The sequence below is a fragment of the Daphnia pulicaria genome, unplaced genomic scaffold (genome assembly GCF_021234035.1).
Source record: "Daphnia pulicaria isolate SC F1-1A unplaced genomic scaffold, SC_F0-13Bv2 h1tg000062l, whole genome shotgun sequence".
NCBI lineage: Eukaryota > Metazoa > Arthropoda > Branchiopoda > Diplostraca > Daphniidae > Daphnia > Daphnia pulicaria.
Window position 1 is genome coordinate 27,867 of NW_025804785.1, and position 24,434 is coordinate 52,300.

General features: G+C 39.5%; 34 non-coding genes across 34 annotated transcripts; all 34 read left to right on the forward strand.

Annotated features, from left to right (window-relative positions):
* The first annotated feature begins 470 nt into the window (after positions 1-470).
* Positions 471-589, forward strand: LOC124317612. Its single transcript, XR_006912129.1, has one exon. It is a non-coding gene; the product is annotated as a 5S ribosomal RNA (ribosomal RNA).
* Positions 590-1,343: 754 nt separating this feature from the next.
* LOC124317726 lies at positions 1,344-1,565 on the forward strand. The gene has a single exon (XR_006912233.1). It is a non-coding gene; the product is annotated as a small nucleolar RNA U3 (small nucleolar RNA).
* Positions 1,566-2,075: 510 nt separating this feature from the next.
* On the forward strand, positions 2,076-2,266 carry LOC124317679. Its single transcript, XR_006912193.1, has one exon. It is a non-coding gene; the product is annotated as a U2 spliceosomal RNA (small nuclear RNA).
* Positions 2,267-2,775: 509 nt separating this feature from the next.
* LOC124317634 lies at positions 2,776-2,939 on the forward strand. The gene has a single exon (XR_006912151.1). It is a non-coding gene; the product is annotated as a U1 spliceosomal RNA (small nuclear RNA).
* A 686-nt stretch (positions 2,940-3,625) lies between these two features.
* On the forward strand, positions 3,626-3,767 carry LOC124317772. The gene has a single exon (XR_006912276.1). It is a non-coding gene; the product is annotated as a U4 spliceosomal RNA (small nuclear RNA).
* Positions 3,768-4,341: 574 nt separating this feature from the next.
* LOC124317817 lies at positions 4,342-4,464 on the forward strand. The gene has a single exon (XR_006912318.1). It is a non-coding gene; the product is annotated as a U5 spliceosomal RNA (small nuclear RNA).
* A 203-nt stretch (positions 4,465-4,667) lies between these two features.
* On the forward strand, positions 4,668-4,786 carry LOC124317628. Its single transcript, XR_006912145.1, has one exon. It is a non-coding gene; the product is annotated as a 5S ribosomal RNA (ribosomal RNA).
* Positions 4,787-6,021: 1,235 nt separating this feature from the next.
* On the forward strand, positions 6,022-6,140 carry LOC124317613. Its single transcript, XR_006912130.1, has one exon. It is a non-coding gene; the product is annotated as a 5S ribosomal RNA (ribosomal RNA).
* Positions 6,141-6,894: 754 nt separating this feature from the next.
* Positions 6,895-7,116, forward strand: LOC124317727. The gene has a single exon (XR_006912234.1). It is a non-coding gene; the product is annotated as a small nucleolar RNA U3 (small nucleolar RNA).
* Positions 7,117-7,626: 510 nt separating this feature from the next.
* On the forward strand, positions 7,627-7,817 carry LOC124317680. The gene has a single exon (XR_006912194.1). It is a non-coding gene; the product is annotated as a U2 spliceosomal RNA (small nuclear RNA).
* Positions 7,818-8,326: 509 nt separating this feature from the next.
* On the forward strand, positions 8,327-8,490 carry LOC124317636. The gene has a single exon (XR_006912152.1). It is a non-coding gene; the product is annotated as a U1 spliceosomal RNA (small nuclear RNA).
* Positions 8,491-8,682: 192 nt separating this feature from the next.
* Trnah-gug lies at positions 8,683-8,772 on the forward strand. The gene is given in 2 exon segments: positions 8,683-8,719; positions 8,738-8,772. It is a non-coding gene; the product is annotated as a tRNA-His (tRNA).
* Positions 8,773-9,176: 404 nt separating this feature from the next.
* LOC124317773 lies at positions 9,177-9,318 on the forward strand. Its single transcript, XR_006912277.1, has one exon. It is a non-coding gene; the product is annotated as a U4 spliceosomal RNA (small nuclear RNA).
* Positions 9,319-9,892: 574 nt separating this feature from the next.
* On the forward strand, positions 9,893-10,015 carry LOC124317818. The gene has a single exon (XR_006912319.1). It is a non-coding gene; the product is annotated as a U5 spliceosomal RNA (small nuclear RNA).
* Positions 10,016-10,218: 203 nt separating this feature from the next.
* LOC124317639 lies at positions 10,219-10,337 on the forward strand. The gene has a single exon (XR_006912155.1). It is a non-coding gene; the product is annotated as a 5S ribosomal RNA (ribosomal RNA).
* Positions 10,338-11,572: 1,235 nt separating this feature from the next.
* On the forward strand, positions 11,573-11,691 carry LOC124317614. The gene has a single exon (XR_006912131.1). It is a non-coding gene; the product is annotated as a 5S ribosomal RNA (ribosomal RNA).
* Positions 11,692-12,445: 754 nt separating this feature from the next.
* LOC124317728 lies at positions 12,446-12,667 on the forward strand. Its single transcript, XR_006912235.1, has one exon. It is a non-coding gene; the product is annotated as a small nucleolar RNA U3 (small nucleolar RNA).
* Positions 12,668-13,177: 510 nt separating this feature from the next.
* On the forward strand, positions 13,178-13,368 carry LOC124317681. The gene has a single exon (XR_006912195.1). It is a non-coding gene; the product is annotated as a U2 spliceosomal RNA (small nuclear RNA).
* A 509-nt stretch (positions 13,369-13,877) lies between these two features.
* Positions 13,878-14,041, forward strand: LOC124317637. Its single transcript, XR_006912153.1, has one exon. It is a non-coding gene; the product is annotated as a U1 spliceosomal RNA (small nuclear RNA).
* Positions 14,042-14,233: 192 nt separating this feature from the next.
* On the forward strand, positions 14,234-14,323 carry Trnah-gug. Its single transcript is given in 2 exon segments — positions 14,234-14,270; positions 14,289-14,323. It is a non-coding gene; the product is annotated as a tRNA-His (tRNA).
* A 404-nt stretch (positions 14,324-14,727) lies between these two features.
* Positions 14,728-14,869, forward strand: LOC124317774. Its single transcript, XR_006912278.1, has one exon. It is a non-coding gene; the product is annotated as a U4 spliceosomal RNA (small nuclear RNA).
* Positions 14,870-15,443: 574 nt separating this feature from the next.
* LOC124317819 lies at positions 15,444-15,566 on the forward strand. Its single transcript, XR_006912320.1, has one exon. It is a non-coding gene; the product is annotated as a U5 spliceosomal RNA (small nuclear RNA).
* Positions 15,567-15,769: 203 nt separating this feature from the next.
* LOC124317650 lies at positions 15,770-15,888 on the forward strand. Its single transcript, XR_006912166.1, has one exon. It is a non-coding gene; the product is annotated as a 5S ribosomal RNA (ribosomal RNA).
* A 748-nt stretch (positions 15,889-16,636) lies between these two features.
* LOC124317615 lies at positions 16,637-16,755 on the forward strand. The gene has a single exon (XR_006912132.1). It is a non-coding gene; the product is annotated as a 5S ribosomal RNA (ribosomal RNA).
* Positions 16,756-17,509: 754 nt separating this feature from the next.
* LOC124317729 lies at positions 17,510-17,731 on the forward strand. The gene has a single exon (XR_006912236.1). It is a non-coding gene; the product is annotated as a small nucleolar RNA U3 (small nucleolar RNA).
* A 510-nt stretch (positions 17,732-18,241) lies between these two features.
* LOC124317682 lies at positions 18,242-18,432 on the forward strand. Its single transcript, XR_006912196.1, has one exon. It is a non-coding gene; the product is annotated as a U2 spliceosomal RNA (small nuclear RNA).
* Positions 18,433-18,941: 509 nt separating this feature from the next.
* LOC124317638 lies at positions 18,942-19,105 on the forward strand. The gene has a single exon (XR_006912154.1). It is a non-coding gene; the product is annotated as a U1 spliceosomal RNA (small nuclear RNA).
* Positions 19,106-19,297: 192 nt separating this feature from the next.
* On the forward strand, positions 19,298-19,387 carry Trnah-gug. The gene is given in 2 exon segments: positions 19,298-19,334; positions 19,353-19,387. It is a non-coding gene; the product is annotated as a tRNA-His (tRNA).
* Positions 19,388-19,791: 404 nt separating this feature from the next.
* Positions 19,792-19,933, forward strand: LOC124317775. Its single transcript, XR_006912279.1, has one exon. It is a non-coding gene; the product is annotated as a U4 spliceosomal RNA (small nuclear RNA).
* Positions 19,934-20,507: 574 nt separating this feature from the next.
* On the forward strand, positions 20,508-20,630 carry LOC124317820. The gene has a single exon (XR_006912321.1). It is a non-coding gene; the product is annotated as a U5 spliceosomal RNA (small nuclear RNA).
* Positions 20,631-20,833: 203 nt separating this feature from the next.
* LOC124317607 lies at positions 20,834-20,952 on the forward strand. Its single transcript, XR_006912125.1, has one exon. It is a non-coding gene; the product is annotated as a 5S ribosomal RNA (ribosomal RNA).
* Positions 20,953-22,187: 1,235 nt separating this feature from the next.
* LOC124317616 lies at positions 22,188-22,306 on the forward strand. Its single transcript, XR_006912133.1, has one exon. It is a non-coding gene; the product is annotated as a 5S ribosomal RNA (ribosomal RNA).
* Positions 22,307-23,060: 754 nt separating this feature from the next.
* LOC124317730 lies at positions 23,061-23,282 on the forward strand. Its single transcript, XR_006912237.1, has one exon. It is a non-coding gene; the product is annotated as a small nucleolar RNA U3 (small nucleolar RNA).
* A 510-nt stretch (positions 23,283-23,792) lies between these two features.
* Positions 23,793-23,983, forward strand: LOC124317684. Its single transcript, XR_006912197.1, has one exon. It is a non-coding gene; the product is annotated as a U2 spliceosomal RNA (small nuclear RNA).
* The last annotated feature ends 451 nt before the right edge of the window (positions 23,984-24,434 follow it).

Sequence of the window (24,434 nt, forward strand, 5' to 3'; positions counted from 1 at the left end):
GCACAGCCGAGAGGCTTGTACGTTGGTGGTTTCTTCGGGCAGCTCTATCTAATCTCTCTGGCTCTGAGATCCTTATGCAACGCAAGCTAAGTAAAGCGCGAAGCGCACGGCACAGCCGAGAGGCTTGTACGTTGGTGGTTTCTTCGGGCAGCTCTATCTAATCTCTCTGACTCTGAGATCCTTATGCAACGCAAGCTAAGTAAGGGAAGCAATCGTTAGCCTTATGACACTTGGATTGTTGGCTCATTGATCGGACATCCCCGGAACGAGAAAATTAAAAATGACAGTTAGCCAAAAATAGTGGCGTTTGGAAATATTATCAAATTTTATATTCGGTTGTCCATTGACAAATGTACTTATATGTCCTCGTTTGTTTGGCTAAGGTTGGTGTGTATTTCGAACAGAAAGTAAGCAAGCATTAGAACTAGATTTAGAGGCGAATATGGTCGGGTAATGGCGACTGAATTGATGTCAACGGCCACACCACATAGAACTCACCCGGTCTCGTCAGCTCCCGGAAGTTAAGCTATGTCGGGTCCCGTTAGTACTTGGATGGGTGACCGCTTGGGAATACGGGATGCTGTTGGCATGGTGTAATTTTATTTTTGCTCCCCAAGTTAGATGAGACATGGAATATAATGTATTCTTTAGGTATTAGTTGAAAAGGGTATTGCTGGGACTTTGATTAATGATACCATATATTGTAGAACGCATGTTTGTTTGATCTCGGTAGTTTTAACGACAAAAAAAAAGATAGAGGTTTGGCTATTTTGTTGAGGCTGTTGCATGACGCCCACTCACTGGCACGATCCCACTACTGCCGAACACGGGAACTTTTGGCTGCTAGGTTTCCCTCCTGACCCACTACGCTCCTCCTTAGCTAACCTGCACCTACTAGATTCCTCTAGCAGATCCATGCTGATGTCAAGCTTAGTGCGGGCACCTGATCAACATGCGGTATCACGAAACAGGGCTCCTAAACTCAAGCCATCCACTCTACCAAGCCTCCCCGAAGCAGGATTATAGGTGCACGCCAAACAACCAGCTGATAAATGGGCTCTCAATCGATAATACATTACTGTAATAAATTGATTTGATGAGCACGCGGATTCTTTATTGTGTCCAAAATTGGTCTCGTCACTTGTTCTATAACTATTAAAGAGCTTCTCGGTGTTTCAATAAATGAACAAAATGCAAGACCTGACAATGTATGTACTGTGTGCGTCAAGTATTGCAAATCTCAATTTAATATTCCGAAATATCGATCTATGCACTGTAATTTACGCCAAAGCTCATTGATCGTACAAACCTTATTTAGAGTTCTGCAAAATAACATTGCATTTAAGATCATACTTCACAGGATCATTTCTGTAGTATATCTTGACTTGTTTCCCACCAGAAACTTGTCTCCTTTCAACCCACGATGACGAGTTAAGACGCTGGTTTCTGAGCGTGAAACAGGCTGTGAGTGTAGCTGTCTCGACAGCATCAAACACAGTCATTGAGGACCGTTTCCGTTAAATCCATGTGAAATAGCGGAAGGAAACTAGCGTGTTCAGAGTGGTTGAGATGATAAAACAAATTTAAATTCTTGAAAATCTAAAGAGATAAATCTTAATAATAATTCCAGGTATTCGTGTCCTTAAATCATCTGCTTGTATGGCAAAATAAATTGTGAAAGTGAGGTTGGTCAATTTGAGGATGTGTCATGACTTTATGATCGTATTGCATTCTTTTAGTTATTGTTATTTAATCATGATTAATTATCGTTCAGAGCTTTTGTCGTCAGGTGGCGTGGCAAAGCCATATTCTGAAAAAAAAGGACCTAGTGTGATAACGAGAGTAAAATTTGCAACGCCTTCAGCGTAAATTGTATCTCCCTTAATACAGTATGAGCATAATAAAACAAATGAAAATGAACTTTATAAGCATCAAGTGGTCGCGTCTGGAAAAATGAACAACTCAATATTTTATAGCATTTCTTGAATGTTTTGAGTGATATGAGTATTCTTCGTACACCACCGGAAATGTGTTGAACCTCAGTGGTTATTTTGGGCAGTAATCCTTGTAACATTATCGCTTCTCGGCCTTTTGGCTAAGATCAAAGTGTAGTATCTGTTCTTATCAGCTTAATATCTGATACGGGTTCAAATGGACCCCAGAATATTAAACTGATTTTTGGCATACGGTGGGAATACAGTGCTTGCACTGCTCCCGCCACGGGTTGACCCGGTATTGCAGTACCTCCGGGATCGGCTCACCCTCTATGAGGGAGAACATATTGAATAAAACAGAAATTGTCTTAGCACCGTATAATAAAAGACCATGTATAATTGCAAAACTGTCATGTAGACATGTTTGTAATTTTTTCTAATTGTATTTTTTTCGTAATATCAAGAAAAGCATAAAAAAATACGTACTTGATTGTGTTAACTAATTAGTACTGTTCATCTTTCGATGTGATGTTTTTTTTTAAAATATGAAGATGCGTGTATTTTCATATGAAAAGTCGATTTTCTTATTTTCTTATTTGCCAATTGGACGACCAAATGAAAAAAAACAAGCAATTTGTTTCTTGAAAAGTATTTGCAAAGATCAAGACCATGAAATAAATACTGAGCTTTATTTACTATATTTTGCTCGAGTTCGTAATTCAAGTCGATGAAAGAAAGTGGGTGGTATTCTCTAAACGTCAGTCAAATACTTGAACACTCTTTGTCAATATTGTTCTGCTGTATACAAAGTATTAAACAAAGTGAAAAAGCATCCACAATCATACTTACCTGGCTCAGAGGCAACCATGATCACCAAGGTGGTTCCTCCAGGGCGAGGCCTTTCCATTGCACTAAGGATGGGCTGACCCTTGCGATTAATCCAAATGTGATTAACTCGGGAGTACAATTTTTGGTAGTGGGGGACTGCGTTCGCGCCGTTCCCTGAACACACTATAAATGTAAGAAAAATTCTTGTCATCTGCCGGAAGTTGAACTAAATCTGGTCCCGTTAGTAAACGGTAGGGTTGACCGCTTGGGAATACGCGAAGCATCAGATTTTCTTTCTGGGAAGAAACAACAAAGTAATGAAATTCATGTTTAGCTACTTTAATATAAATCATCATGGCCAATGGATTGGCCGTGATCGTCTAGTGGTTAGGACCCTACGTTGTGGTACCTACTAGATATGAATCCGTAGTAACCCAGGTTCGAATCCTGGTCACGGCACTGAAAACTGATTTTTCACGTCAACACGCAGATTAACTATAAATTTTGTTTGGTTGGAAAGTAATGCTCGCTCACTTCAATAGTTCATAATGTGAAAAACAATTTGGAATGAAAACCTGAAATTCCCCCTCCCTTTTTTTGTGTGTGCAGGAAGTTGTTGAAATGTATGGAAGAAAAATACACATTTACAGAATTTCAAGTATTTGACCCGATATTAAGACAAAAATTATTTCATGTATGTAATGAACTGTCCCCTGTTGGTATTAGTCCAATGGGAGATGGAAATTAAAATTTGCCTAGGGTAATCTAAATGAATATTTCTGAACGAAATTGTTGGTCCAACACGTCCAAGCAGAACGAATTCAGCAAATGCTTAAGTAGACTTGCTTTTCTGATTATAATTTAGCTTTGCGCAGTGGCAATATCATAACCAATGAGGGTCTCCCGAGGTGTGATTATTGCTAGTTGAAAACTTTAACCAATACCCCGCCACGATGAAGTGAAATAATCTTTGTCGTCGGCAATTTTTGATAGCTCCATCAGGAGCATTTCAGCGTACAAGAAAAAAAAAATTACAGTCAGTTAGAAAAATTGGAGTGTTGCATAGTGTGTTTATAACATTAAACGGTGAAAGTGAAATCGTATAAGTGATTTTTGTTTCCATTTAGTTGGTATTGCACGTCAGACAAGGCTGATTAATTCGTTCGCTGAAGGCCATTAATATCAGTCAGTTGGAACATTGTGAACACGGGGAAAATATTTGAAAAGGTGATTCCAAATGACAAGGTGAAAAGATTCCACCATGTTTAAAGGGGAAGTTCAATAAATTGTTAACCGCTGTAGGGTGAATGTCGGGGTAAACATCTGATCCCACCACCTACGTGTTGGGCTTGTACCATAAAGATCGTTCATTTTTTTCAAAAATAACACTGCGCACAACTGTTTCGTTCAAAAACATGTTAACGAGCTTTATACATGATATTTACTTTAAAATAACTGTACCCATTGATAAAGAATTGCACAAGGATTTTGATATGTAAACGCATGTTTCGAAAAAAAACCTTACAAGCGCACTTCAAAATTTTGAAATGAATATAAATACAAGGCATACCACTGTTATTTACTCTGGTTTCTAATCAATACCCGGATAAATCTTTCGCCTTTTACTAAAGATTTCCGTGGTTAGGAGCATTGATGAGTCTATATGACTTATTTTTTTAACGCCCGGTCTTCTGATTGGGCACTTTGAATAAATGAAAAATTAAAAACGTCTGTATGCGGAAACAAAGATATTCTACTACTACATACTGACAACATTTGTAAAATGACAAACTGATAGTTTTTCGGTGGTTTTGGTAAGATTAGTGTGTATTTCAAAAAGATAAATCTCAAGCACAAGTAATAGATTAGAGGCGAATATGGTCGGGTAATTGCGTCTAGTTTAATGTCAACGGCCATACCACATAGAACTCACCCGGTCTCGTCAGCTCCCGGAAGTTAAGCTATGTCGGGTCCCGTTAGTACTTGGATGGGTGACCGCTTGGGAATACGGGATGCTGTTGGCATGGAATTATTTTATTTTTGTGAATCCAATTGAATTGAAGTGCTTCCCAAGATGGGTGATACTACATGGACTACAATGTATTATTTTGGCATTAGTTGAAAATGGAAGGAACGTATTTTTTACTGGATATTGCCTACTAGACGTCCTCCAACCTCTTTGTTGCTGAAAGATATTTGAAACGCCGTGCGCGAAGCGCACGGCACAGCCGAGAGGCTACTAGACGTCCTCCAACCTCTTTGTTGCTGAAAGATATTTGAAACGCCGTGCGCGAAGCGCACGGCACAGCCGAGAGGCTTGTACGTTGGTGGTTTCTTCGGGCAGCTCTATCTAATCTCTCTGGCTCTGAGATCCTTATGCAACGCAAGCTAAGTAAAGCGCGAAGCGCACGGCACAGCCGAGAGGCTTGTACGTTGGTGGTTTCTTCGGGCAGCTCTATCTAATCTCTCTGACTCTGAGATCCTTATGCAACGCAAGCTAAGTAAGGGAAGCAATCGTTAGCCTTATGACACTTGGATTGTTGGCTCATTGATCGGACATCCCCGGAACGAGAAAATTAAAAATGACAGTTAGCCAAAAATAGTGGCGTTTGGAAATATTATCAAATTTTATATTCGGTTGTCCATTGACAAATGTACTTATATGTCCTCGTTTGTTTGGCTAAGGTTGGTGTGTATTTCGAACAGAAAGTACAGCCGAGAGGCTACTAGACGTCCTCCAACCTCTTTGTTGCTGAAAGATATTTGAAACGCCGTGCGCGAAGCGCACGGCACAGCCGAGAGGCTTGTACGTTGGTGGTTTCTTCGGGCAGCTCTATCTAATCTCTCTGGCTCTGAGATCCTTATGCAACGCAAGCTAAGTAAAGCGCGAAGCGCACGGCACAGCCGAGAGGCTTGTACGTTGGTGGTTTCTTCGGGCAGCTCTATCTAATCTCTCTGACTCTGAGATCCTTATGCAACGCAAGCTAAGTAAGGGAAGCAATCGTTAGCCTTATGACACTTGGATTGTTGGCTCATTGATCGGACATCCCCGGAACGAGAAAATTAAAAATGACAGTTAGCCAAAAATAGTGGCGTTTGGAAATATTATCAAATTTTATATTCGGTTGTCCATTGACAAATGTACTTATATGTCCTCGTTTGTTTGGCTAAGGTTGGTGTGTATTTCGAACAGAAAGTAAGCAAGCATTAGAACTAGATTTAGAGGCGAATATGGTCGGGTAATGGCGACTGAATTGATGTCAACGGCCACACCACATAGAACTCACCCGGTCTCGTCAGCTCCCGGAAGTTAAGCTATGTCGGGTCCCGTTAGTACTTGGATGGGTGACCGCTTGGGAATACGGGATGCTGTTGGCATGGTGTAATTTTATTTTTGCTCCCCAAGTTAGATGAGACATGGAATATAATGTATTCTTTAGGTATTAGTTGAAAAGGGTATTGCTGGGACTTTGATTAATGATACCATATATTGTAGAACGCATGTTTGTTTGATCTCGGTAGTTTTAACGACAAAAAAAAAGATAGAGGTTTGGCTATTTTGTTGAGGCTGTTGCATGACGCCCACTCACTGGCACGATCCCACTACTGCCGAACACGGGAACTTTTGGCTGCTAGGTTTCCCTCCTGACCCACTACGCTCCTCCTTAGCTAACCTGCACCTACTAGATTCCTCTAGCAGATCCATGCTGATGTCAAGCTTAGTGCGGGCACCTGATCAACATGCGGTATCACGAAACAGGGCTCCTAAACTCAAGCCATCCACTCTACCAAGCCTCCCCGAAGCAGGATTATAGGTGCACGCCAAACACCCAGCTGATAAATGGGCTCTCAATCGATAATACATTACTGTAATAAATTGATTTGATGAGCACGCGGATTCTTTATTGTGTCCAAAATTGGTCTCGTCACTTGTTCTATAACTATTAAAGAGCTTCTCGGTGTTTCAATAAATGAACAAAATGCAAGACCTGACAATGTATGTACTGTGTGCGTCAAGTATTGCAAATCTCAATTTAATATTCCGAAATATCGATCTATGCACTGTAATTTACGCCAAAGCTCATTGATCGTACAAACCTTATTTAGAGTTCTGCAAAATAACATTGCATTTAAGATCATACTTCACAGGATCATTTCTGTAGTATATCTTGACTTGTTTCCCACCAGAAACTTGTCTCCTTTCAACCCACGATGACGAGTTAAGACGCTGGTTTCTGAGCGTGAAACAGGCTGTGAGTGTAGCTGTCTCGACAGCATCAAACACAGTCATTGAGGACCGTTTCCGTTAAATCCATGTGAAATAGCGGAAGGAAACTAGCGTGTTCAGAGTGGTTGAGATGATAAAACAAATTTAAATTCTTGAAAATCTAAAGAGATAAATCTTAATAATAATTCCAGGTATTCGTGTCCTTAAATCATCTGCTTGTATGGCAAAATAAATTGTGAAAGTGAGGTTGGTCAATTTGAGGATGTGTCATGACTTTATGATCGTATTGCATTCTTTTAGTTATTGTTATTTAATCATGATTAATTATCGTTCAGAGCTTTTGTCGTCAGGTGGCGTGGCAAAGCCATATTCTGAAAAAAAAGGACCTAGTGTGATAACGAGAGTAAAATTTGCAACGCCTTCAGCGTAAATTGTATCTCCCTTAATACAGTATGAGCATAATAAAACAAATGAAAATGAACTTTATAAGCATCAAGTGGTCGCGTCTGGAAAAATGAACAACTCAATATTTTATAGCATTTCTTGAATGTTTTGAGTGATATGAGTATTCTTCGTACACCACCGGAAATGTGTTGAACCTCAGTGGTTATTTTGGGCAGTAATCCTTGTAACATTATCGCTTCTCGGCCTTTTGGCTAAGATCAAAGTGTAGTATCTGTTCTTATCAGCTTAATATCTGATACGGGTTCAAATGGACCCCAGAATATTAAACTGATTTTTGGCATACGGTGGGAATACAGTGCTTGCACTGCTCCCGCCACGGGTTGACCCGGTATTGCAGTACCTCCGGGATCGGCTCACCCTCTATGAGGGAGAACATATTGAATAAAACAGAAATTGTCTTAGCACCGTATAATAAAAGACCATGTATAATTGCAAAACTGTCATGTAGACATGTTTGTAATTTTTTCTAATTGTATTTTTTTCGTAATATCAAGAAAAGCATAAAAAAATACGTACTTGATTGTGTTAACTAATTAGTACTGTTCATCTTTCGATGTGATGTTTTTTTTTAAAATATGAAGATGCGTGTATTTTCATATGAAAAGTCGATTTTCTTATTTTCTTATTTGCCAATTGGACGACCAAATGAAAAAAAACAAGCAATTTGTTTCTTGAAAAGTATTTGCAAAGATCAAGACCATGAAATAAATACTGAGCTTTATTTACTATATTTTGCTCGAGTTCGTAATTCAAGTCGATGAAAGAAAGTGGGTGGTATTCTCTAAACGTCAGTCAAATACTTGAACACTCTTTGTCAATATTGTTCTGCTGTATACAAAGTATTAAACAAAGTGAAAAAGCATCCACAATCATACTTACCTGGCTCAGAGGCAACCATGATCACCAAGGTGGTTCCTCCAGGGCGAGGCCTTTCCATTGCACTAAGGATGGGCTGACCCTTGCGATTAATCCAAATGTGATTAACTCGGGAGTACAATTTTTGGTAGTGGGGGACTGCGTTCGCGCCGTTCCCTGAACACACTATAAATGTAAGAAAAATTCTTGTCATCTGCCGGAAGTTGAACTAAATCTGGTCCCGTTAGTAAACGGTAGGGTTGACCGCTTGGGAATACGCGAAGCATCAGATTTTCTTTCTGGGAAGAAACAACAAAGTAATGAAATTCATGTTTAGCTACTTTAATATAAATCATCATGGCCAATGGATTGGCCGTGATCGTCTAGTGGTTAGGACCCTACGTTGTGGTACCTACTAGATATGAATCCGTAGTAACCCAGGTTCGAATCCTGGTCACGGCACTGAAAACTGATTTTTCACGTCAACACGCAGATTAACTATAAATTTTGTTTGGTTGGAAAGTAATGCTCGCTCACTTCAATAGTTCATAATGTGAAAAACAATTTGGAATGAAAACCTGAAATTCCCCCTCCCTTTTTTTGTGTGTGCAGGAAGTTGTTGAAATGTATGGAAGAAAAATACACATTTACAGAATTTCAAGTATTTGACCCGATATTAAGACAAAAATTATTTCATGTATGTAATGAACTGTCCCCTGTTGGTATTAGTCCAATGGGAGATGGAAATTAAAATTTGCCTAGGGTAATCTAAATGAATATTTCTGAACGAAATTGTTGGTCCAACACGTCCAAGCAGAACGAATTCAGCAAATGCTTAAGTAGACTTGCTTTTCTGATTATAATTTAGCTTTGCGCAGTGGCAATATCATAACCAATGAGGGTCTCCCGAGGTGTGATTATTGCTAGTTGAAAACTTTAACCAATACCCCGCCACGATGAAGTGAAATAATCTTTGTCGTCGGCAATTTTTGATAGCTCCATCAGGAGCATTTCAGCGTACAAGAAAAAAAAAATTACAGTCAGTTAGAAAAATTGGAGTGTTGCATAGTGTGTTTATAACATTAAACGGTGAAAGTGAAATCGTATAAGTGATTTTTGTTTCCATTTAGTTGGTATTGCACGTCAGACAAGGCTGATTAATTCGTTCGCTGAAGGCCATTAATATCAGTCAGTTGGAACATTGTGAACACGGGGAAAATATTTGAAAAGGTGATTCCAAATGACAAGGTGAAAAGATTCCACCATGTTTAAAGGGGAAGTTCAATAAATTGTTAACCGCTGTAGGGTGAATGTCGGGGTAAACATCTGATCCCACCACCTACGTGTTGGGCTTGTACCATAAAGATCGTTCATTTTTTTCAAAAATAACACTGCGCACAACTGTTTCGTTCAAAAACATGTTAACGAGCTTTATACATGATATTTACTTTAAAATAACTGTACCCATTGATAAAGAATTGCACAAGGATTTTGATATGTAAACGCATGTTTCGAAAAAAAACCTTACAAGCGCACTTCAAAATTTTGAAATGAATATAAATACAAGGCATACCACTGTTATTTACTCTGGTTTCTAATCAATACCCGGATAAATCTTTCGCCTTTTACTAAAGATTTCCGTGGTTAGGAGCATTGATGAGTCTATATGACTTATTTTTTTAACGCCCGGTCTTCTGATTGGGCACTTTGAATAAATGAAAAATTAAAAACGTCTGTATGCGGAAACAAAGATATTCTACTACTACATACTGACAACATTTGTAAAATGACAAACTGATAGTTTTTCGGTGGTTTTGGTAAGATTAGTGTGTATTTCAAAAAGATAAATCTCAAGCACAAGTAATAGATTAGAGGCGAATATGGTCGGGTAATTGCGTCTAGTTTAATGTCAACGGCCATACCACATAGAACTCACCCGGTCTCGTCAGCTCCCGGAAGTTAAGCTATGTCGGGTCCCGTTAGTACTTGGATGGGTGACCGCTTGGGAATACGGGATGCTGTTGGCATGGAATTATTTTATTTTTGTGAATCCAATTGAATTGAAGTGCTTCCCAAGATGGGTGATACTACATGGACTACAATGTATTATTTTGGCATTAGTTGAAAATGGAAGGAACGTATTTTTTACTGGATATTGCCTACTAGACGTCCTCCAACCTCTTTGTTGCTGAAAGATATTTGAAACGCCGTGCGCGAAGCGCACGGCACAGCCGAGAGGCTACTAGACGTCCTCCAACCTCTTTGTTGCTGAAAGATATTTGAAACGCCGTGCGCGAAGCGCACGGCACAGCCGAGAGGCTTGTACGTTGGTGGTTTCTTCGGGCAGCTCTATCTAATCTCTCTGGCTCTGAGATCCTTATGCAACGCAAGCTAAGTAAAGCGCGAAGCGCACGGCACAGCCGAGAGGCTTGTACGTTGGTGGTTTCTTCGGGCAGCTCTATCTAATCTCTCTGACTCTGAGATCCTTATGCAACGCAAGCTAAGTAAGGGAAGCAATCGTTAGCCTTATGACACTTGGATTGTTGGCTCATTGATCGGACATCCCCGGAACGAGAAAATTAAAAATGACAGTTAGCCAAAAATAGTGGCGTTTGGAAATATTATCAAATTTTATATTCGGTTGTCCATTGACAAATGTACTTATATGTCCTCGTTTGTTTGGCTAAGGTTGGTGTGTATTTCGAACAGAAAGTACAGCCGAGAGGCTACTAGACGTCCTCCAACCTCTTTGTTGCTGAAAGATATTTGAAACGCCGTGCGCGAAGCGCACGGCACAGCCGAGAGGCTTGTACGTTGGTGGTTTCTTCGGGCAGCTCTATCTAATCTCTCTGGCTCTGAGATCCTTATGCAACGCAAGCTAAGTAAAGCGCGAAGCGCACGGCACAGCCGAGAGGCTTGTACGTTGGTGGTTTCTTCGGGCAGCTCTATCTAATCTCTCTGACTCTGAGATCCTTATGCAACGCAAGCTAAGTAAGGGAAGCAATCGTTAGCCTTATGACACTTGGATTGTTGGCTCATTGATCGGACATCCCCGGAACGAGAAAATTAAAAATGACAGTTAGCCAAAAATAGTGGCGTTTGGAAATATTATCAAATTTTATATTCGGTTGTCCATTGACAAATGTACTTATATGTCCTCGTTTGTTTGGCTAAGGTTGGTGTGTATTTCGAACAGAAAGTAAGCAAGCATTAGAACTAGATTTAGAGGCGAATATGGTCGGGTAATGGCGACTGAATTGATGTCAACGGCCACACCACATAGAACTCACCCGGTCTCGTCAGCTCCCGGAAGTTAAGCTATGTCGGGTCCCGTTAGTACTTGGATGGGTGACCGCTTGGGAATACGGGATGCTGTTGGCATGGTGTAATTTTATTTTTGCTCCCCAAGTTAGATGAGACATGGAATATAATGTATTCTTTAGGTATTAGTTGAAAAGGGTATTGCTGGGACTTTGATTAATGATACCATATATTGTAGAACGCATGTTTGTTTGATCTCGGTAGTTTTAACGACAAAAAAAAAGATAGAGGTTTGGCTATTTTGTTGAGGCTGTTGCATGACGCCCACTCACTGGCACGATCCCACTACTGCCGAACACGGGAACTTTTGGCTGCTAGGTTTCCCTCCTGACCCACTACGCTCCTCCTTAGCTAACCTGCACCTACTAGATTCCTCTAGCAGATCCATGCTGATGTCAAGCTTAGTGCGGGCACCTGATCAACATGCGGTATCACGAAACAGGGCTCCTAAACTCAAGCCATCCACTCTACCAAGCCTCCCCGAAGCAGGATTATAGGTGCACGCCAAACACCCAGCTGATAAATGGGCTCTCAATCGATAATACATTACTGTAATAAATTGATTTGATGAGCACGCGGATTCTTTATTGTGTCCAAAATTGGTCTCGTCACTTGTTCTATAACTATTAAAGAGCTTCTCGGTGTTTCAATAAATGAACAAAATGCAAGACCTGACAATGTATGTACTGTGTGCGTCAAGTATTGCAAATCTCAATTTAATATTCCGAAATATCGATCTATGCACTGTAATTTACGCCAAAGCTCATTGATCGTACAAACCTTATTTAGAGTTCTGCAAAATAACATTGCATTTAAGATCATACTTCACAGGATCATTTCTGTAGTATATCTTGACTTGTTTCCCACCAGAAACTTGTCTCCTTTCAACCCACGATGACGAGTTAAGACGCTGGTTTCTGAGCGTGAAACAGGCTGTGAGTGTAGCTGTCTCGACAGCATCAAACACAGTCATTGAGGACCGTTTCCGTTAAATCCATGTGAAATAGCGGAAGGAAACTAGCGTGTTCAGAGTGGTTGAGATGATAAAACAAATTTAAATTCTTGAAAATCTAAAGAGATAAATCTTAATAATAATTCCAGGTATTCGTGTCCTTAAATCATCTGCTTGTATGGCAAAATAAATTGTGAAAGTGAGGTTGGTCAATTTGAGGATGTGTCATGACTTTATGATCGTATTGCATTCTTTTAGTTATTGTTATTTAATCATGATTAATTATCGTTCAGAGCTTTTGTCGTCAGGTGGCGTGGCAAAGCCATATTCTGAAAAAAAAGGACCTAGTGTGATAACGAGAGTAAAATTTGCAACGCCTTCAGCGTAAATTGTATCTCCCTTAATACAGTATGAGCATAATAAAACAAATGAAAATGAACTTTATAAGCATCAAGTGGTCGCGTCTGGAAAAATGAACAACTCAATATTTTATAGCATTTCTTGAATGTTTTGAGTGATATGAGTATTCTTCGTACACCACCGGAAATGTGTTGAACCTCAGTGGTTATTTTGGGCAGTAATCCTTGTAACATTATCGCTTCTCGGCCTTTTGGCTAAGATCAAAGTGTAGTATCTGTTCTTATCAGCTTAATATCTGATACGGGTTCAAATGGACCCCAGAATATTAAACTGATTTTTGGCATACGGTGGGAATACAGTGCTTGCACTGCTCCCGCCACGGGTTGACCCGGTATTGCAGTACCTCCGGGATCGGCTCACCCTCTATGAGGGAGAACATATTGAATAAAACAGAAATTGTCTTAGCACCGTATAATAAAAGACCATGTATAATTGCAAAACTGTCATGTAGACATGTTTGTAATTTTTTCTAATTGTATTTTTTTCGTAATATCAAGAAAAGCATAAAAAAATACGTACTTGATTGTGTTAACTAATTAGTACTGTTCATCTTTCGATGTGATGTTTTTTTTTAAAATATGAAGATGCGTGTATTTTCATATGAAAAGTCGATTTTCTTATTTTCTTATTTGCCAATTGGACGACCAAATGAAAAAAAACAAGCAATTTGTTTCTTGAAAAGTATTTGCAAAGATCAAGACCATGAAATAAATACTGAGCTTTATTTACTATATTTTGCTCGAGTTCGTAATTCAAGTCGATGAAAGAAAGTGGGTGGTATTCTCTAAACGTCAGTCAAATACTTGAACACTCTTTGTCAATATTGTTCTGCTGTATACAAAGTATTAAACAAAGTGAAAAAGCATCCACAATCATACTTACCTGGCTCAGAGGCAACCATGATCACCAAGGTGGTTCCTCCAGGGCGAGGCCTTTCCATTGCACTAAGGATGGGCTGACCCTTGCGATTAATCCAAATGTGATTAACTCGGGAGTACAATTTTTGGTAGTGGGGGACTGCGTTCGCGCCGTTCCCTGAACACACTATAAATGTAAGAAAAATTCTTGTCATCTGCCGGAAGTTGAACTAAATCTGGTCCCGTTAGTAAACGGTAGGGTTGACCGCTTGGGAATACGCGAAGCATCAGATTTTCTTTCTGGGAAGAAACAACAAAGTAATGAAATTCATGTTTAGCTACTTTAATATAAATCATCATGGCCAATGGATTGGCCGTGATCGTCTAGTGGTTAGGACCCTACGTTGTGGTACCTACTAGATATGAATCCGTAGTAACCCAGGTTCGAATCCTGGTCACGGCACTGAAAACTGATTTTTCACGTCAACACGCAGATTAACTATAAATTTTGTTTGGTTGGAAAGTAATGCTCGCTCACTTCAATAGTTCATAATGTGAAAAACAATTTGGAATGAAAACCTGAAATTCCCCCTCCCTTTTTTTGTGTGTGCAGGAAGTTGTTGAAATGTATGGAAGAAAAATACACATTTACAGAATTTCAAGTATTTGACCCGATATTAAGACAAAAATTATTTCATGTATGTAATGAACTGTCCCCTGTTGGTATTAGTCCAATGGGAGATGGAAATTAAAATTTGCCTAGGGTAATCTAAATGAATATTTCTGAACGAAATTGTTGGTCCAACACGTCCAAGCAGAACGAATTCAGCAAATGCTTAAGTAGACTTGCTTTTCTGATTATAATTTAGCTTTGCGCAGTGGCAATATCATAACCAATGAGGGTCTCCCGAGGTGTGATTATTGCTAGTTGAAAACTTTAACCAATACCCCGCCACGATGAAGTGAAATAATCTTTGTCGTCGGCAATTTTTGATAGCTCCATCAGGAGCATTTCAGCGTACAAGAAAAAAAAAATTACAGTCAGTTAGAAAAATTGGAGTGTTGCATAGTGTGTTTATAACATTAAACGGTGAAAGTGAAATCGTATAAGTGATTTTTGTTTCCATTTAGTTGGTATTGCACGTCAGACAAGGCTGATTAATTCGTTCGCTGAAGGCCATTAATATCAGTCAGTTGGAACATTGTGAACACGGGGAAAATATTTGAAAAGGTGATTCCAAATGACAAGGTGAAAAGATTCCACCATGTTTAAAGGGGAAGTTCAATAAATTGTTAACCGCTGTAGGGTGAATGTCGGGGTAAACATCTGATCCCACCACCTACGTGTTGGGCTTGTACCATAAAGATCGTTCATTTTTTTCAAAAATAACACTGCGCACAACTGTTTCGTTCAAAAACATGTTAACGAGCTTTATACATGATATTTACTTTAAAATAACTGTACCCATTGATAAAGAATTGCACAAGGATTTTGATATGTAAACGCATGTTTCGAAAAAAAACCTTACAAGCGCACTTCAAAATTTTGAAATGAATATAAATACAAGGCATACCACTGTTATTTACTCTGGTTTCTAATCAATACCCGGATAAATCTTTCGCCTTTTACTAAAGATTTCCGTGGTTAGGAGCATTGATGAGTCTATATGACTTATTTTTTTAACGCCCGGTCTTCTGATTGGGCACTTTGAATAAATGAAAAATTAAAAACGTCTGTATGCGGAAACAAAGATATTCTACTACTACATACTGACAACATTTGTAAAATGACAAACTGATAGTTTTTCGGTGGTTTTGGTAAGATTAGTGTGTATTTCAAAAAGATAAATCTCAAGCACAAGTAATAGATTAGAGGCGAATATGGTCGGGTAATTGCGTCTAGTTTAATGTCAACGGCCATACCACATAGAACTCACCCGGTCTCGTCAGCTCCCGGAAGTTAAGCTATGTCGGGTCCCGTTAGTACTTGGATGGGTGACCGCTTGGGAATACGGGATGCTGTTGGCATGGAATTATTTTATTTTTGTGAATCCAATTGAATTGAAGTGCTTCCCAAGATGGGTGATACTACATGGACTACAATGTATTATTTTGGCATTAGTTGAAAATGGAAGGAACGTATTTTTTACTGGATATTGCCTACTAGACGTCCTCCAACCTCTTTGTTGCTGAAAGATATTTGAAACGCCGTGCGCGAAGCGCACGGCACAGCCGAGAGGCTACTAGACGTCCTCCAACCTCTTTGTTGCTGAAAGATATTTGAAACGCCGTGCGCGAAGCGCACGGCACAGCCGAGAGGCTTGTACGTTGGTGGTTTCTTCGGGCAGCTCTATCTAATCTCTCTGGCTCTGAGATCCTTATGCAACGCAAGCTAAGTAAAGCGCGAAGCGCACGGCACAGCCGAGAGGCTTGTACGTTGGTGGTTTCTTCGGGCAGCTCTATGTAATCTCTCTGACTCTGAGATCCTTATGCAACGCAAGCTAAGTAAGGGAAGCAATCGTTAGCCTTATGACACTTGGATTGTTGGCTCATTGATCGGACATCCCCGGAACGAGAAAATTAAAAATGACAGTTAGCCAAAAATAGTGGCGTTTGGAAATATTATCAAATTTTATATTCGGTTGTCCATTGACAAATGTACTTATATGTCCTCGTTTGTTTGGCTAAGGTTGGTGTGTATTTCGAACAGAAAGTAAGCAAGCATTAGAACTAGATTTAGAGGCGAATATGGTCGGGTAATGGCGACTGAATTGATGTCAACGGCCACACCACATAGAACTCACCCGGTCTCGTCAGCTCCCGGAAGTTAAGCTATGTCGGGTCCCGTTAGTACTTGGATGGGTGACCGCTTGGGAATACGGGATGCTGTTGGCATGGTGTAATTTTATTTTTGCTCCCCAAGTTAGATGAGACATGGAATATAATGTATTCTTTAGGTATTAGTTGAAAAGGGTATTGCTGGGACTTTGATTAATGATACCATATATTGTAGAACGCATGTTTGTTTGATCTCGGTAGTTTTAACGACAAAAAAAAAGATAGAGGTTTGGCTATTTTGTTGAGGCTGTTGCATGACGCCCACTCACTGGCACGATCCCACTACTGCCGAACACGGGAACTTTTGGCTGCTAGGTTTCCCTCCTGACCCACTACGCTCCTCCTTAGCTAACCTGCACCTACTAGATTCCTCTAGCAGATCCATGCTGATGTCAAGCTTAGTGCGGGCACCTGATCAACATGCGGTATCACGAAACAGGGCTCCTAAACTCAAGCCATCCACTCTACCAAGCCTCCCCGAAGCAGGATTATAGGTGCACGCCAAACACCCAGCTGATAAATGGGCTCTCAATCGATAATACATTACTGTAATAAATTGATTTGATGAGCACGCGGATTCTTTATTGTGTCCAAAATTGGTCTCGTCACTTGTTCTATAACTATTAAAGAGCTTCTCGGTGTTTCAATAAATGAACAAAATGCAAGACCTGACAATGTATGTACTGTGTGCGTCAAGTATTGCAAATCTCAATTTAATATTCCGAAATATCGATCTATGCACTGTAATTTACGCCAAAGCTCATTGATCGTACAAACCTTATTTAGAGTTCTGCAAAATAACATTGCATTTAAGATCATACTTCACAGGATCATTTCTGTAGTATATCTTGACTTGTTTCCCACCAGAAACTTGTCTCCTTTCAACCCACGATGACGAGTTAAGACGCTGGTTTCTGAGCGTGAAACAGGCTGTGAGTGTAGCTGTCTCGACAGCATCAAACACAGTCATTGAGGACCGTTTCCGTTAAATCCATGTGAAATAGCGGAAGGAAACTAGCGTGTTCAGAGTGGTTGAGATGATAAAACAAATTTAAATTCTTGAAAATCTAAAGAGATAAATCTTAATAATAATTCCAGGTATTCGTGTCCTTAAATCATCTGCTTGTATGGCAAAATAAATTGTGAAAGTGAGGTTGGTCAATTTGAGGATGTGTCATGACTTTATGATCGTATTGCATTCTTTTAGTTATTGTTATTTAATCATGATTAATTATCGTTCAGAGCTTTTGTCGTCAGGTGGCGTGGCAAAGCCATATTCTGAAAAAAAAGGACCTAGTGTGATAACGAGAGTAAAATTTGCAACGCCTTCAGCGTAAATTGTATCTCCCTTAATACAGTATGAGCATAATAAAACAAATGAAAATGAACTTTATAAGCATCAAGTGGTCGCGTCTGGAAAAATGAACAACTCAATATTTTATAGCATTTCTTGAATGTTTTGAGTGATATGAGTATTCTTCGTACACCACCGGAAATGTGTTGAACCTCAGTGGTTATTTTGGGCAGTAATCCTTGTAACATTATCGCTTCTCGGCCTTTTGGCTAAGATCAAAGTGTAGTATCTGTTCTTATCAGCTTAATATCTGATACGGGTTCAAATGGACCCCAGAATATTAAACTGATTTTTGGCATACGGTGGGAATACAGTGCTTGCACTGCTCCCGCCACGGGTTGACCCGGTATTGCAGTACCTCCGGGATCGGCTCACCCTCTATGAGGGAGAACATATTGAATAAAACAGAAATTGTCTTAGCACCGTATAATAAAAGACCATGTATAATTGCAAAACTGTCATGTAGACATGTTTGTAATTTTTTCTAATTGTATTTTTTTCGTAATATCAAGAAAAGCATAAAAAAATACGTACTTGATTGTGTTAACTAATTAGTACTGTTCATCTTTCGATGTGATGTTTTTTTTTAAAATATGAAGATGCGTGTATTTTCATATGAAAAGTCGATTTTCTTATTTTCTTATTTGCCAATTGGACGACCAAATGAAAAAAAACAAGCAATTTGTTTCTTGAAAAGTATTTGCAAAGATCAAGACCATGAAATAAATACTGAGCTTTATTTACTATATTTTGCTCGAGTTCGTAATTCAAGTCGATGAAAGAAAGTGGGTGGTATTCTCTAAACGTCAGTCAAATACTTGAACACTCTTTGTCAATATTGTTCTGCTGTATACAAAGTATTAAACAAAGTGAAAAAGCATCCACAATCATACTTACCTGGCTCAGAGGCAACCATGATCACCAAGGTGGTTCCTCCAGGGCGAGGCCTTTCCATTGCACTAAGGATGGGCTGACCCTTGCGATTAATCCAAATGTGATTAACTCGGGAGTACAATTTTTGGTAGTGGGGGACTGCGTTCGCGCCGTTCCCTGAACACACTATAAATGTAAGAAAAATTCTTGTCATCTGCCGGAAGTTGAACTAAATCTGGTCCCGTTAGTAAACGGTAGGGTTGACCGCTTGGGAATACGCGAAGCATCAGATTTTCTTTCTGGGAAGAAACAACAAAGTAATGAAATTCATGTTTAGCTACTTTAATATAAATCATCATGGCCAATGGATTGGCCGTGATCGTCTAGTGGTTAGGACCCTACGTTGTGGTACCTACTAGATATGAATCCGTAGTAACCCAGGTTCGAATCCTGGTCACGGCACTGAAAACTGATTTTTCACGTCAACACGCAGATTAACTATAAATTTTGTTTGGTTGGAAAGTAATGCTCGCTCACTTCAATAGTTCATAATGTGAAAAACAATTTGGAATGAAAACCTGAAATTCCCCCTCCCTTTTTTTGTGTGTGCAGGAAGTTGTTGAAATGTATGGAAGAAAAATACACATTTACAGAATTTCAAGTATTTGACCCGATATTAAGACAAAAATTATTTCATGTATGTAATGAACTGTCCCCTGTTGGTATTAGTCCAATGGGAGATGGAAATTAAAATTTGCCTAGGGTAATCTAAATGAATATTTCTGAACGAAATTGTTGGTCCAACACGTCCAAGCAGAACGAATTCAGCAAATGCTTAAGTAGACTTGCTTTTCTGATTATAATTTAGCTTTGCGCAGTGGCAATATCATAACCAATGAGGGTCTCCCGAGGTGTGATTATTGCTAGTTGAAAACTTTAACCAATACCCCGCCACGATGAAGTGAAATAATCTTTGTCGTCGGCAATTTTTGATAGCTCCATCAGGAGCATTTCAGCGTACAAGAAAAAAAAAATTACAGTCAGTTAGAAAAATTGGAGTGTTGCATAGTGTGTTTATAACATTAAACGGTGAAAGTGAAATCGTATAAGTGATTTTTGTTTCCATTTAGTTGGTATTGCACGTCAGACAAGGCTGATTAATTCGTTCGCTGAAGGCCATTAATATCAGTCAGTTGGAACATTGTGAACACGGGGAAAATATTTGAAAAGGTGATTCCAAATGACAAGGTGAAAAGATTCCACCATGTTTAAAGGGGAAGTTCAATAAATTGTTAACCGCTGTAGGGTGAATGTCGGGGTAAACATCTGATCCCACCACCTACGTGTTGGGCTTGTACCATAAAGATCGTTCATTTTTTTCAAAAATAACACTGCGCACAACTGTTTCGTTCAAAAACATGTTAACGAGCTTTATACATGATATTTACTTTAAAATAACTGTACCCATTGATAAAGAATTGCACAAGGATTTTGATATGTAAACGCATGTTTCGAAAAAAAACCTTACAAGCGCACTTCAAAATTTTGAAATGAATATAAATACAAGGCATACCACTGTTATTTACTCTGGTTTCTAATCAATACCCGGATAAATCTTTCGCCTTTTACTAAAGATTTCCGTGGTTAGGAGCATTGATGAGTCTATATGACTTATTTTTTTAACGCCCGGTCTTCTGATTGGGCACTTTGAATAAATGAAAAATTAAAAACGTCTGTATGCGGAAACAAAGATATTCTACTACTACATACTGACAACATTTGTAAAATGACAAACTGATAGTTTTTCGGTGGTTTTGGTAAGATTAGTGTGTATTTCAAAAAGATAAATCTCAAGCACAAGTAATAGATTAGAGGCGAATATGGTCGGGTAATTGCGTCTAGTTTAATGTCAACGGCAATACCACATAGAACTCACCCGGTCTCGTCAGCTCCCGGAAGTTAAGCTATGTCGGGTCCCGTTAGTACTTGGATGGGTGACCGCTTGGGAATACGGGATGCTGTTGGCATGGAATTATTTTATTTTTGTGAATCCAATTGAATTGAAGTGCTTCCCAAGATGGGTGATACTACATGGACTACAATGTATTATTTTGGCATTAGTTGAAAATGGAAGGAACGTATTTTTTACTGGATATTGCCTACTAGACGTCCTCCAACCTCTTTGTTGCTGAAAGATATTTGAAACGCCGTGCGCGAAGCGCACGGCACAGCCGAGAGGCTACTAGACGTCCTCCAACCTCTTTGTTGCTGAAAGATATTTGAAACGCCGTGCGCGAAGCGCACGGCACAGCCGAGAGGCTTGTACGTTGGTGGTTTCTTCGGGCAGCTCTATCTAATCTCTCTGGCTCTGAGATCCTTATGCAACGCAAGCTAAGTAAAGCGCGAAGCGCACGGCACAGCCGAGAGGCTTGTACGTTGGTGGTTTCTTCGGGCAGCTCTATCTAATCTCTCTGACTCTGAGATCCTTATGCAACGCAAGCTAAGTAAGGGAAGCAATCGTTAGCCTTATGACACTTGGATTGTTGGCTCATTGATCGGACATCCCCGGAACGAGAAAATTAAAAATGACAGTTAGCCAAAAATAGTGGCGTTTGGAAATATTATCAAATTTTATATTCGGTTGTCCATTGACAAATGTACTTATATGTCCTCGTTTGTTTGGCTAAGGTTGGTGTGTATTTCGAACAGAAAGTACAGCCGAGAGGCTACTAGACGTCCTCCAACCTCTTTGTTGCTGAAAGATATTTGAAACGCCGTGCGCGAAGCGCACGGCACAGCCGAGAGGCTTGTACGTTGGTGGTTTCTTCGGGCAGCTCTATCTAATCTCTCTGGCTCTGAGATCCTTATGCAACGCAAGCTAAGTAAAGCGCGAAGCGCACGGCACAGCCGAGAGGCTTGTACGTTGGTGGTTTCTTCGGGCAGCTCTATCTAATCTCTCTGACTCTGAGATCCTTATGCAACGCAAGCTAAGTAAGGGAAGCAATCGTTAGCCTTATGACACTTGGATTGTTGGCTCATTGATCGGACATCCCCGGAACGAGAAAATTAAAAATGACAGTTAGCCAAAAATAGTGGCGTTTGGAAATATTATCAAATTTTATATTCGGTTGTCCATTGACAAATGTACTTATATGTCCTCGTTTGTTTGGCTAAGGTTGGTGTGTATTTCGAACAGAAAGTAAGCAAGCATTAGAACTAGATTTAGAGGCGAATATGGTCGGGTAATGGCGACTGAATTGATGTCAACGGCCACACCACATAGAACTCACCCGGTCTCGTCAGCTCCCGGAAGTTAAGCTATGTCGGGTCCCGTTAGTACTTGGATGGGTGACCGCTTGGGAATACGGGATGCTGTTGGCATGGTGTAATTTTATTTTTGCTCCCCAAGTTAGATGAGACATGGAATATAATGTATTCTTTAGGTATTAGTTGAAAAGGGTATTGCTGGGACTTTGATTAATGATACCATATATTGTAGAACGCATGTTTGTTTGATCTCGGTAGTTTTAACGACAAAAAAAAAGATAGAGGTTTGGCTATTTTGTTGAGGCTGTTGCATGACGCCCACTCACTGGCACGATCCCACTACTGCCGAACACGGGAACTTTTGGCTGCTAGGTTTCCCTCCTGACCCACTACGCTCCTCCTTAGCTAACCTGCACCTACTAGATTCCTCTAGCAGATCCATGCTGATGTCAAGCTTAGTGCGGGCACCTGATCAACATGCGGTATCACGAAACAGGGCTCCTAAACTCAAGCCATCCACTCTACCAAGCCTCCCCGAAGCAGGATTATAGGTGCACGCCAAACACCCAGCTGATAAATGGGCTCTCAATCGATAATACATTACTGTAATAAATTGATTTGATGAGCACGCGGATTCTTTATTGTGTCCAAAATTGGTCTCGTCACTTGTTCTATAACTATTAAAGAGCTTCTCGGTGTTTCAATAAATGAACAAAATGCAAGACCTGACAATGTATGTACTGTGTGCGTCAAGTATTGCAAATCTCAATTTAATATTCCGAAATATCGATCTATGCACTGTAATTTACGCCAAAGCTCATTGATCGTACAAACCTTATTTAGAGTTCTGCAAAATAACATTGCATTTAAGATCATACTTCACAGGATCATTTCTGTAGTATATCTTGACTTGTTTCCCACCAGAAACTTGTCTCCTTTCAACCCACGATGACGAGTTAAGACGCTGGTTTCTGAGCGTGAAACAGGCTGTGAGTGTAGCTGTCTCGACAGCATCAAACACAGTCATTGAGGACCGTTTCCGTTAAATCCATGTGAAATAGCGGAAGGAAACTAGCGTGTTCAGAGTGGTTGAGATGATAAAACAAATTTAAATTCTTGAAAATCTAAAGAGATAAATCTTAATAATAATTCCAGGTATTCGTGTCCTTAAATCATCTGCTTGTATGGCAAAATAAATTGTGAAAGTGAGGTTGGTCAATTTGAGGATGTGTCATGACTTTATGATCGTATTGCATTCTTTTAGTTATTGTTATTTAATCATGATTAATTATCGTTCAGAGCTTTTGTCGTCAGGTGGCGTGGCAAAGCCATATTCTGAAAAAAAAGGACCTAGTGTGATAACGAGAGTAAAATTTGCAACGCCTTCAGCGTAAATTGTATCTCCCTTAATACAGTATGAGCATAATAAAACAAATGAAAATGAACTTTATAAGCATCAAGTGGTCGCGTCTGGAAAAATGAACAACTCAATATTTTATAGCATTTCTTGAATGTTTTGAGTGATATGAGTATTCTTCGTACACCACCGGAAATGTGTTGAACCTCAGTGGTTATTTTGGGCAGTAATCCTTGTAACATTATCGCTTCTCGGCCTTTTGGCTAAGATCAAAGTGTAGTATCTGTTCTTATCAGCTTAATATCTGATACGGGTTCAAATGGACCCCAGAATATTAAACTGATTTTTGGCATACGGTGGGAATACAGTGCTTGCACTGCTCCCGCCACGGGTTGACCCGGTATTGCAGTACCTCCGGGATCGGCTCACCCTCTATGAGGGAGAACATATTGAATAAAACAGAAATTGTCTTAGCACCGTATAATAAAAGACCATGTATAATTGCAAAACTGTCATGTAGACATGTTTGTAATTTTTTCTAATTGTATTTTTTTCGTAATATCAAGAAAAGCATAAAAAAATACGTACTTGATTGTGTTAACTAATTAGTACTGTTCATCTTTCGATGTGATGTTTTTTTTTAAAATATGAAGATGCGTGTATTTTCATATGAAAAGTCGATTTTCTTATTTTCTTATTTGCCAATTGGACGACCAAATGAAAAAAAACAAGCAATTTGTTTCTTGAAAAGTATTTGCAAAGATCAAGACCATGAAATAAATACTGAGCTTTATTTACTATATTTTGCTCGAGTTCGTAATTCAAGTCGATGAAAGAAAGTGGGTGGTATTCTCTAAACGTCAGTCAAATACTTGAACACTCTTT